Source organism: Marmota monax, unplaced genomic scaffold, assembly GCF_021218885.2.
Source record: "Marmota monax isolate L192 unplaced genomic scaffold, Marmota_monax_Labrador192_F-V1.1 WCK01_AAM20220418_F8-fsc00012, whole genome shotgun sequence".
NCBI classification, from domain to species: Eukaryota; Metazoa; Chordata; class Mammalia; order Rodentia; family Sciuridae; genus Marmota; species Marmota monax.
The window spans coordinates 19,880,373-19,890,818 of NW_026695227.1; the positions used below are offsets into that span (position 1 = coordinate 19,880,373).

The following is a 10,446-nucleotide window of genomic DNA, read 5'->3' on the forward strand; positions in this document are numbered from 1 at the left end:
TAACATAAAACTTCTTAAACTTAGAAAAGTATAGGAAATATACAAGTAGAGGAAGGTCAAAGTTAATCAGTCAAATTTAACTAAATCTATCCCAAAACATAGTCAAGCTTTCAGAGGTGAAAGTTAAGGAAAAGATTCTCAAGACCGAGAGAAAAGAAATGAATAATACATAGAGGTTCCCAGTTTACCTGACTTAGCAGATATCCTTCAGGCCACAAGAAAGTGGCATGAACTTTTCACAGTACTGATGGAAAAACATACAAAAAAAAAAAAAAAACCTGTCAGTTGAGAATATTGTACCCAGCAAAGCTATCCTCTAGAAATAGAAGATAAATATGTGATAAACACATTCCTAGACAAACATACACTGAGAGAATATATTTCTGCCAGACCTGTTCTATAAGAAATGCTAAAGGATGTTCAAACTGAAAGAAGGAGAGTAATGACTAAAATGAAAGCATGGGAAGGCATAAAACTCACTTGTAAGAATAATTATACAAACTCAGAATGTTCTAATATTATATGCATTGTATGTACAACAATCATATTTAGTACAAATACTGAAAAATAAAATCATTGAGAACAATACAAACTTATGGTAATGTTAAAATATAGACAATTTAAAAAGATATAAAATGGGACACAAAAATTCAATATGTGGGAGGAATGGAATGCAAGTGTTGAGTTTACTCTTTAGTATATTTTTTCATTCATTTTGTTTTAATTGTTTATGGTCATAGCAAGTTGCTATTGTTTCAAAGTAGCTTGGTATAATCAAATTGTGTCTTTATATGTCTCACTGGAACCACAAGGCAAAACATTTATAATTGCAAACCAACAATAATAAACAAAGAATCAAAACACACCACTATAGTAAATCACTTTGCCACAAAGGGAGACTGTAAAAGGTGGATAAAGAAAGAAAGGAACTATAAGAAAACTAGAAAACAAGATATGTAATGGCCTGAGTGGGACTTTGCCTATCAATACTTATCTAGAAGAGCCTATAATGTGGGAACAAATTTTTACCACACACACATCAGATAGAACACTAGTCTCTAGGACATATAAAGAACTCAAAAATCTTAACACCCCCCCCCAAAAAAAAACAACAAAAAACAAATAACCCAATCAAAAATTGGGCCAAGGAACTGGACTGACACTTCTCAGAAGAAGATATACAATCAATCAACAAATGTATGAAAAAATGTTCAATATCTCTAGCAATTAGAAAAATGCAAAACAAAACCACTCTAAGATTTCATCTCACTCCAGTCAGAGTGGCAGCTACAATAAGTGTTGGCGAGGATGTAAGGGGAAAAGGCATACTCATGCATTGCTGGTGGGACTGCAAATTGGTGCAGCTAATCCAGAAAGCAGCATGGAGAATCCTTGGAAATCTTGGAATAGAATAACATTTGACCCAGCTATCCGACTCCTTGGTCTATATCCAAAGAACTTAAAAACAGCATACTACATGGACACAGCCCCATCAATGTTTATTGCAGCACAATTCACAATGGCTAAATTATGGAACCAACCTATATGCCCATCAGTAGATGAATGGATAAAGAAAAGTATACATACACACACACACACACACACACACACATTGGAATATTACTCAGCATTAAAAGAGAATAAAATCATGGCATTGCAGGTAAATTGATGGAGTTGGAGAGTATAATACTAAGTGAAGTAAGCCAGTCCCCAAAAAACAAATGCTGGATATTTTCTCTTATTTAAGGATGCTGATTCATAATGTGGTTGGGGCGGGGCATGGGAGGATTAGATGAACTCTAGATAGGGCAAAGGGGAGGGAGGTGAAGGGAGATCATATAGGGATAGGAAAGACAGTGGAATGATGAATATATGAATGGTGTGACTCTACTTTGTGTACAATAGAGATATGAAAAATTGTGCTCTATATGCGTAATATGAATTGTAATGCATTCTGCTGTCATATACAATGAATTAAAATAAAAATAATTATCTTGATTGTAAATTGATTGAATTCTCTAATTAAAAGACCTAGAGTGACTGAGTAGTTAAAAACCAAAACAAAACAAACCCCAAATGGGTATTGCTAATAAGAAACTCACTTTACCCCTAAGGACACATAAACTGAAACTTAAAGGATGAAATAAAATGTTCCATTTAAATGAAATCCAAAAGAAATCAGGAGTATCCATACTTATATCACAGAAAATAGACTTTGATTCAAAAACAATTGAAAATGTTAAGGATTGTCACTATATAATGATAAAGGGATCAGTTCAACAAAAGGAAATGATAATTCTAAATATATATGCACCCAGTGTTGGATAAAGCAAATACTATCAGATCCAGTGGGAGAGATGGACTCTAATACCATAATTGTTGGGGCCTTTACATCCCTCTTTCAGCAATGAACAGATCTTCCAGACAGAAAACCAACAAGCAATAGAGTTAAAGTTGCACCCTAGACCAACTAGACATAAGAGACATAAAACATTCCACCCACTGACTACCAGATAAACATTTTTCTTACCAACACATAGAATATTCTTTAGGACAGATCATATTATAGATCACAAAATAAGACTCTAAAAATCTAAACAATTTAAAATCATAGTAATTATCTTTTCTGAACATCATATAATAAAACCAGAAATCAATAACAGGAAAAACTTTGGAAATTATATAAACATATGGGGTAGACTAAAAACATGACAAATAGCAAATTTGAGAAGATAAATAAAATAGACTGACTATGAAAATGAGAGAGAAGAGTCAAATAAAATCAGAGATTAAACTGGAGACATAATTGACACCACACAAAAATATAAAAGATCAAAAGAGGTTATTATGAACAATTATATGTCAACAAATTTGATAAATTAGAAGAAATGGACAAATCCCTAGACACATACCTTACCAAGACTGAATAGTGGAGAAAGAGAAAACCTTAATGGGATACTAATAAGTAATGAGATCGAGTCAGAAATAAAAAAAACCTCCTGTCAAAGAAAAGCCCAGGACCACATGGCACCAACTGCCAAGTTCTACCATTTAACATACTAATACATAGTCTTTTTAAGTTATTCTAAAAATTAGAAGAGGAAGGAATTCTTCTAATCACATTGTGCAAAGCCAGTAGTACCTTGATACCAAAACCAGGCAAGTACACAACATCAACAAAAAGAAAAGCTATACAATGTCTCTAAGGAACTTAGATGCAAAACTTTTCGATAAAATGCTAGCAAACCAAACCCAACTGCACATTAAAAATGTCATTCACCATGATCAAGGAGATTCATCCCAGGGACACAGTGGTGGTTTTAACAAATGCACTGAAATCACTAAATGTGATACACCATCAACAGAATGATGGAAAAACACCAGATGGTTATCTTGATAGATACAGAAAAGGAATTTGATAAAATTAAATATCCTTCATGGTACAAACACTGAAAAAATTAGGCAGAGAAGGAATGTACCTGAACACAATGAAATCCACTTATAATAGCTAACAGCTAACAATACTGAATGTTCTTCAACATACTGAATAGGGGAAAGCTGAGGGCTTTCTCTCTCAGATATGGAAGACAAGCCTGCTATTTTCTCCATCTTTGTTCACTATAATTCTGGAAGTCCTAACCAGACAAACAGAAAATGAAAAGAAACAAAGGCATTCAAGTTTGCAGCTGACACGATCATATACATAGAAAAGTCCAAAAACTCCACAAAAAGCTATTAGAACTTGGGACTGGGATTGTGGCTCAGTGGTAGAGCGCTTGCCTAGCACATGTGAGTCCCTGGTTCGATCCTCAGCACCACATAAAAATAAATAAATAAAAATAAAGGTATTATGTCCAACTACAATTGAAAAATAAATATTTTTTAAAATCTATTAGAACTATAGATAAGTTCACCAAAGTTTTAGGGTATAATTCAACATACAAAAATCAGTATCATTGCTATATGCCAACAATAGTTGTCTAAAATAGAAATTTAAAAAATTCACTCAGAGTATTGTAAAGAGAGAAAGAAAGAACAGGAAGAAAGGAAGAAAGAATAAATACTCAGGAATAAATTTAACCAAAGAGGTTAAAGACCCCCCTACAATGAAATGAAATGAATGAAACATTGATGAAAGAAATAGAAGAGGACACAGACAAGTAGAAAGATATCCATGTCTATGGATGGAAGAATCAATATTATTGAAAAGCCCACACCCCACACTATCCAGTTCAGTTTATACCTTTAGTGAAATCCCTATCAAAAGGTGAATGATGCTTTTCACATAACTAGGAAATAAATATTCTAAAATTTGTGACATCATTAAAATATTTTAAAAGCCAAAGAAAACAATCTTGAGCAAAAAGGTCAAAGCAGAAACATTCCACTACTTTGAACATGACTTCAAAACATGGTACAAAGCTGCCATCATCAAAACAGCATGGTATTAGCATAAAAATAGACACATTGGCCTATAGTATACCCTAGAGAGCCTAGACATAAACCCAAGCATCTATAGACAAGCAGTTATCAAAAAAGGTGCTAAAACAGCATTGGATAAAGGTTAGTCTTTTTAATAAATGATGCTTGGAGAACTGGATGTCCATATGCTGAAGAATGAAATAATACGCCTATTTCCTAGTACTTACAAAAATAAACTCAAATGATTCAATACTTAAAACACCTGAAATTATGAAACTACTAGATGAAAAGAGAAACACTTAGGACATTGGAATGGGCAAAGTTTTTTGGTCAAGAATCAAAAACACAGGAAACAAAAGCAAACAGGCAAATGGGTTACATCACATAAAATCTTCTCCACAGTAAAGGAAACAATCATCAGAGTGCAGAACCGGAGAAAATATGTGCAATCTGTATGTGTGATGAGAGCTTGATATCCAGACTATAAAAGGAACTCAAAATCTCAATAGAAAGAAAGACAATACAAATAAGTGGGTAGAAGACGTAAATAGGGATTTCTCAAAAGAAGAGATAGTACATAACTCACTTGAATCAAATGTATGAAAGATGATATGTCATGAGCTTTGTAATGTTTTGAACAACCAATAAAAAAAAAGAATGTGAAAAATAATCATCAGGCAAATGTGAACATGTGTTGAAGCATTGCATAGTGTCCCATTAATGTGTACAATTTTTGTTTTTATATTATCAGTTTAAAAGATTACAATAACTTCTCACCCTTCTCCCATTTTCTGTGGAACAAGTACGAGGAACTCCCATTTCTGTTTTCTCTGAGGCTGTGGGTTGAATCACTAGGTTCTCATTGCTTTTTGCAACTAGATATTAAAGCTCCCACTGCTCAGCAAGCCAGTTCCTCCAACAATAGGCTTCCACCTTGGAAAACCATTAATGTCTTTTGTCTTGTGTCCTCCCCTCTTAATTTTGTTCTTTTGAGTTTATAGCTTTTTATTCAGTGTCATCTCACACAAGCACTCACATCTTCAATTAATCACATTTAATTGTTTAGACAGGAATTCTGATTGTGTCATGTTTAAAACTTTCCAGTGGCTTCCCATTGCATTTTAAACATATAACATATCTTCAGTGTGGCCCGTAAAGCCCTATGTGACCGGGTCTCTGTTTGCTTTCTTTCTCATTAATTCCTTATGCATTGCCTTTTTATCCTCCATTTCTCCTTTGTAGAATGATTTATAAGGTTAAATAATTTTTCATAAACTCTGGAAAAAGAAAAGAATCTTTCTTCGTCATCACTCTTGAAGTGCCTTGCACTGTGCCAGGCATGTCAATCAATAAATATTTGCCATGTGGGTTAATTGACTTACGTCATTTGTTGACCCTATGTGTTTCCCTCTAATATCATCAGCCGTAAAAGCTGTTGTTTATTTCAGAAATATGAAGGTGTATAGTAGAAACCAATAAACTGTTCTTCATTTCAGGGAAGAAGAGGGACCACAAGAAATAGTAGGTGACGGTAAGTGAGAATGTCATTAGAGAAGAGAGAAGATGGTCATTTGAATCTTAGGAGCAGACAGCAGCTTTGTGTCCAGGTCTGTGCTATATGTTTTATATATATGACTTTATAACAATCATGCATAGTTACTCTATTTTGATATACAGGCTATGTAAAACTATGAATTTTGCAATGCAATTGTTTTTATGGCACTATAACTCATATTAATTCACATGGTTATTAACTCACATGGTGACAGGTGTAGTTCTAAGCTTTTAACATACATTAACTCATTTACTTCTTATGATGAATTTATGAGATAAATTGTTATTTTCATTTTATAGATGTGAAAAATCAGCCAAAAAGAGGCTTAGTAGCTTTTCTTAAGCCATATAACCATTTGTAGCAGAGTCTACATTTGGATTAAAACCTTAAGATTATAGAATTTAGGTTCTTAACTAATATAGTTTGCTAACTCTTTATCCATACTCATGACACACCTATAAAGTAGGCTAAATGAGATTAGAGAATCATTCAGGTGGGCAGTTGAATTCTTCTCTTCCATATAATTAAGCACATGAATGGGAAAATATATAAATAGGTGTTTTTCTGGTTTTGTCCATTTTCCTAAAAGATATAGTTCTTCCCAACTATAAATAATGAAAATCCCTCTAGTTCTAATGATGTTTCCTTAACTACTTTTTTCCTGACTTTTCTTGAGATATAATTGACAAATAGAAGTATAATGTAAATGAGTACCACAAATAAACACATCCATCACCACAAATAGTTGCCATTTTGTGTGTATATGTGTGTGTGTGTGTGTGTGTGTGTGTGTGAAGGTGAGGACACATAAGATCTACCCTCTTAGCAAATTTTGAGTAAATAGTTCAGCATTATTTACATAGTCATCATAAAATACAGTAGATCCTCCTCAGTATGTACAGTATAGTGGTTGTTCTTAATAAGCAGAAATGTTTAGTGTGATCATATTACATAATTTATTGAATAATTTGCCTACTGCTATGGATTTACTCTGTTTTAGCCATTCACCACTAGGGGCCATGTTTCAGTAAACTTCCCTGTAATAATTAGTAAACTACTGATAATTTCATTTATATCACCTAGATTCCCAAAGAGGAGAATTCTGCTATATTAAATCACATTTAAAAGTACATTTCTATAATTTTATTTGTATTTATTATTTATAAAAAATAGAAATTACCACCTTAAAATTCTTGCCATTGAGTTCATTATTTTCAAAGACTACACTAAAAAGTTATTATAATGCAAGCCTATCTACATATTTATGCAAATTTTATCTACAAAATGTGTATGCATATAAATGAGATTAAAATTAATGAAAATTTAAAACATTTATTTTTTAATATAAAAAGCAAGAGTACAAGAATAACAATTACTTATTTTCTAAATGATCTGAAACTTTAGCATGTTTTAGAATCACCTGGAGACATTGTTAAAATGTAAACAACATTCCTAATGCTGAAAGCTAGAAAACTTTTCCCCAAAAGACAAAGAAGTCCACTCTTACCACTTCAATTCAGCATTTTACTGGAATTTTTAGCCAGGGTGATTATGCAAAATAATGAAATAAAACACATCCAGAATGGAAAGAAAGAGTTGAAACTATCTGTATTTGCAGAGGATATGATCTTGAATATTAAAAATATTAAGGAATCCATACTGAAACTGTGGCCATTAGTAAATGAGTTTAGGAAGGTTGCAGGATTCAAGAACAGTATTAAAATATTATGCCGCTATATAATTGCAATGAACCATCTAAAACAAAATTAAGCAATTACATTTACAGCAGAATTTAAAAATATTCAATAATTTAAAAAGAAAAATAAATGTAGGCCAAACCCTGTAAACTACAAAACATTCTCTAAGGAGATTAAATAAAAATCTTAAAATATACAAAGATATGAAAAATTGTGCTTTACATGTGTAATAATGTAATGCATTTCACTGTTGTGTATTTAAAAAATAGAACCAATTAAATAAAAAAGAAAATTTTAATAAATGAAAAATATCTCATATTTATGATACAAAGCCATTATTGTTAATAAGGCCTCATTCCAAAATCAATATATAGATTTAACTCCAGCCATGTGGAAATTTCAGCTGCATTTTTGCAAAAATATTCAGATGGAACTGCAAGACACCCAGAATAATCACAACCTGTTTCCAAATTTATTATAAAGCTCTACAGTAATCTAGACATATAGACTATATAGATCAAAAAGAGTCCTTAATAGTCCTTAAATTCTTATGTTTAGGGGTAATTGATTATTTAACAAGTGTACCAACACAACTCAGTTGGAAAAAGAAGAGTCTTTTCAACAAGTGGTGCTGAGACAGCTGGTATCTGTATGCAGAAGAATGAAGCTGGATAGGCAGCATGGTATATTTAAGGAAAAAAATGTCAACAGAAACAGTCATTACAAAAGCCTGAGGGCAGATCTTGACAGATTAAAAAAAAAAAAACTTTCTTAAAGATTCTTAAAGACTAAAGGAAAAAAAATCAAGCAAATGATGTATGAACTAAATGGAAATACCGATAAATAGAGAAACATAAAAATAAAATAATTCTAGACTGAAAATTACAGTAATGAAAATGAAAAATTCAATAGAGGGATTCAAAGACAGATTAGAGCAGTCAGAAGAAAAAAATCAACAGACTTGAAGACGGGACAATGGAAACTATTGAATCTAAGGAATAAGAAGAAAAATGATTGGAGAAAACTTTAATAGAGATTATAAGAACTATTGGAACACCATCAGCCAACATACACATGTGAGAGCCCCAGAAGGAGGATAGAGAGAAATGAGCAGAGAAAATAATAACGGCTAAGATCTTTCCAAATTTGATGACAGATATGAAAAAAACATTCAAGAAGCTCAAGTAAGAAAAACCTCAGAGAGTTACACTGAAACATATTGTAATCAAATTTTCAAAAGATAAGAACAGTCTTGAAAGCAGGAAGAGAGAAAATACTTGATATAACAAGAGATCCTTAATAAAATTATTAGTAGATTTCTTAGAAATCAAAATCATAGGTAATTAATATATTCAAAGTGCAAAAGTGAAGGGAGGAGGGAAGAAAACATAAGGAAGGGAAGGAGAGAGGGAACAGGGAAGAAGAGAGGGAGAGAAAGAGAGAGAGAGGGGAAGAGATGGGTAGGGGGAGGGAGGGAGGGAAAGACTCCCATCAACCAAGAAGTGTATGTATGGTAAAACCATCTTTCAAAAGTGAAGAAGAAAGTAAGATATTATCAGAAGACAAAAAATTACAAAAAAAAAATGTTGGCGAGGTCATTAGCTTTTCTTTAAGTGTTTGTGTTAATCCCTCTATTTCCTTACTTATCTTCCATCTGGTCATTCTACCCATAATTAAAAACAAAGTTTTAAAATATCTGACTCTTATTGTAGAATAATTCTCTCCATTATTTTTACATATTTCATGTTTTGTCATTAGGTACATTTAATTTTTTTAACTGTTACATCTTCCCTGTGTTTTGAAACTTTTTTGAATATACATTTTTCTTTGTCTTTAAATTATAAAATATTGAGGTCTATTTTGATTTAAAGTCTATTTTGTGTGGTATTAGTTCAAGCATTCCTGCTCTAATTTAGTTACTCTTTGCAAGAATATACCTTCTTTCATTTGCAATTCTTTGTCTCTTTAGCTCTAAAGGGAGTTTCATGTAGACAGCATAGAGGTAGACCATGTTTTTTTTTTTTTTTTTTTGAAAATGGACTAACAGGAGATATACTTACCTCTGTCATTTCACTTTGTTTCCTAAATGTGTATAGTATATTAGTGTTTTGTCACTCTGTTCCTGCATTACTGTATTTTTTAGCTTTAGATCCTTTTTTGTATTTCACTTTGTCTTTAGTCTACATCTATTCTTATGTTTGAGGACACTATGGGTATTAGACTTAACGTTTTAAACTCAGAAAATTCTAATTTGGTTTCACACGGCTTAACTTCAGTAACAACTATAAAAAAAATACTCCATTAACAGCTCTGTTTCCACCTTTTTCAGATGTCAAAAAATTACATTATACATTTTGTTACCCAAAACAAAAACTGATAATTTTCTAAGAGATATTTGTAACCCATGTTAGCAGCATTGCTAAAACATGGAATATGCATAAAGGAAGACACATAGATCAATGGAATAATATAGAAATCCTAGAAATAAATTCTTCAGACTCTATCAATGGGTTAATAGATATGCAGTATGTAATATATATAGAAAAAAATAACTCAACCTTGTAAAGGAATGAAATTCTGGCATGCTACAACATGATGTACCTCAAGACCATTATACTAAATGATATAAGTCTATCATTAGATAAATATTGTGTGATTTTACTTATATGAGACATTTAAAATTGTCAGAATCATTGAAAGTACAATTGTGGTTGTAGGAGCTATAAGGAAGAGGAAATTGGTAGTTATTATTTAATGGATATAGAGTTCAAT

The 10,446-nt window shown here is 32.0% G+C and overlaps 1 long non-coding RNA gene across 1 annotated transcript in view; it reads left to right on the forward strand.

Moving 5' to 3' along the window:
* LOC131423866 (uncharacterized) overlaps positions 1–6,020 on the forward strand; it is a 169,870-nt gene extending 163,850 nt beyond the window's left edge. The window contains exon 7 of the long non-coding RNA XR_009225973.1: positions 5,919–6,020. This is a non-coding gene — a long non-coding RNA (uncharacterized LOC131423866). The remainder of the gene's footprint in view (positions 1–5,918) is intronic.
* The last annotated feature ends 4,426 nt before the right edge of the window (positions 6,021–10,446 follow it).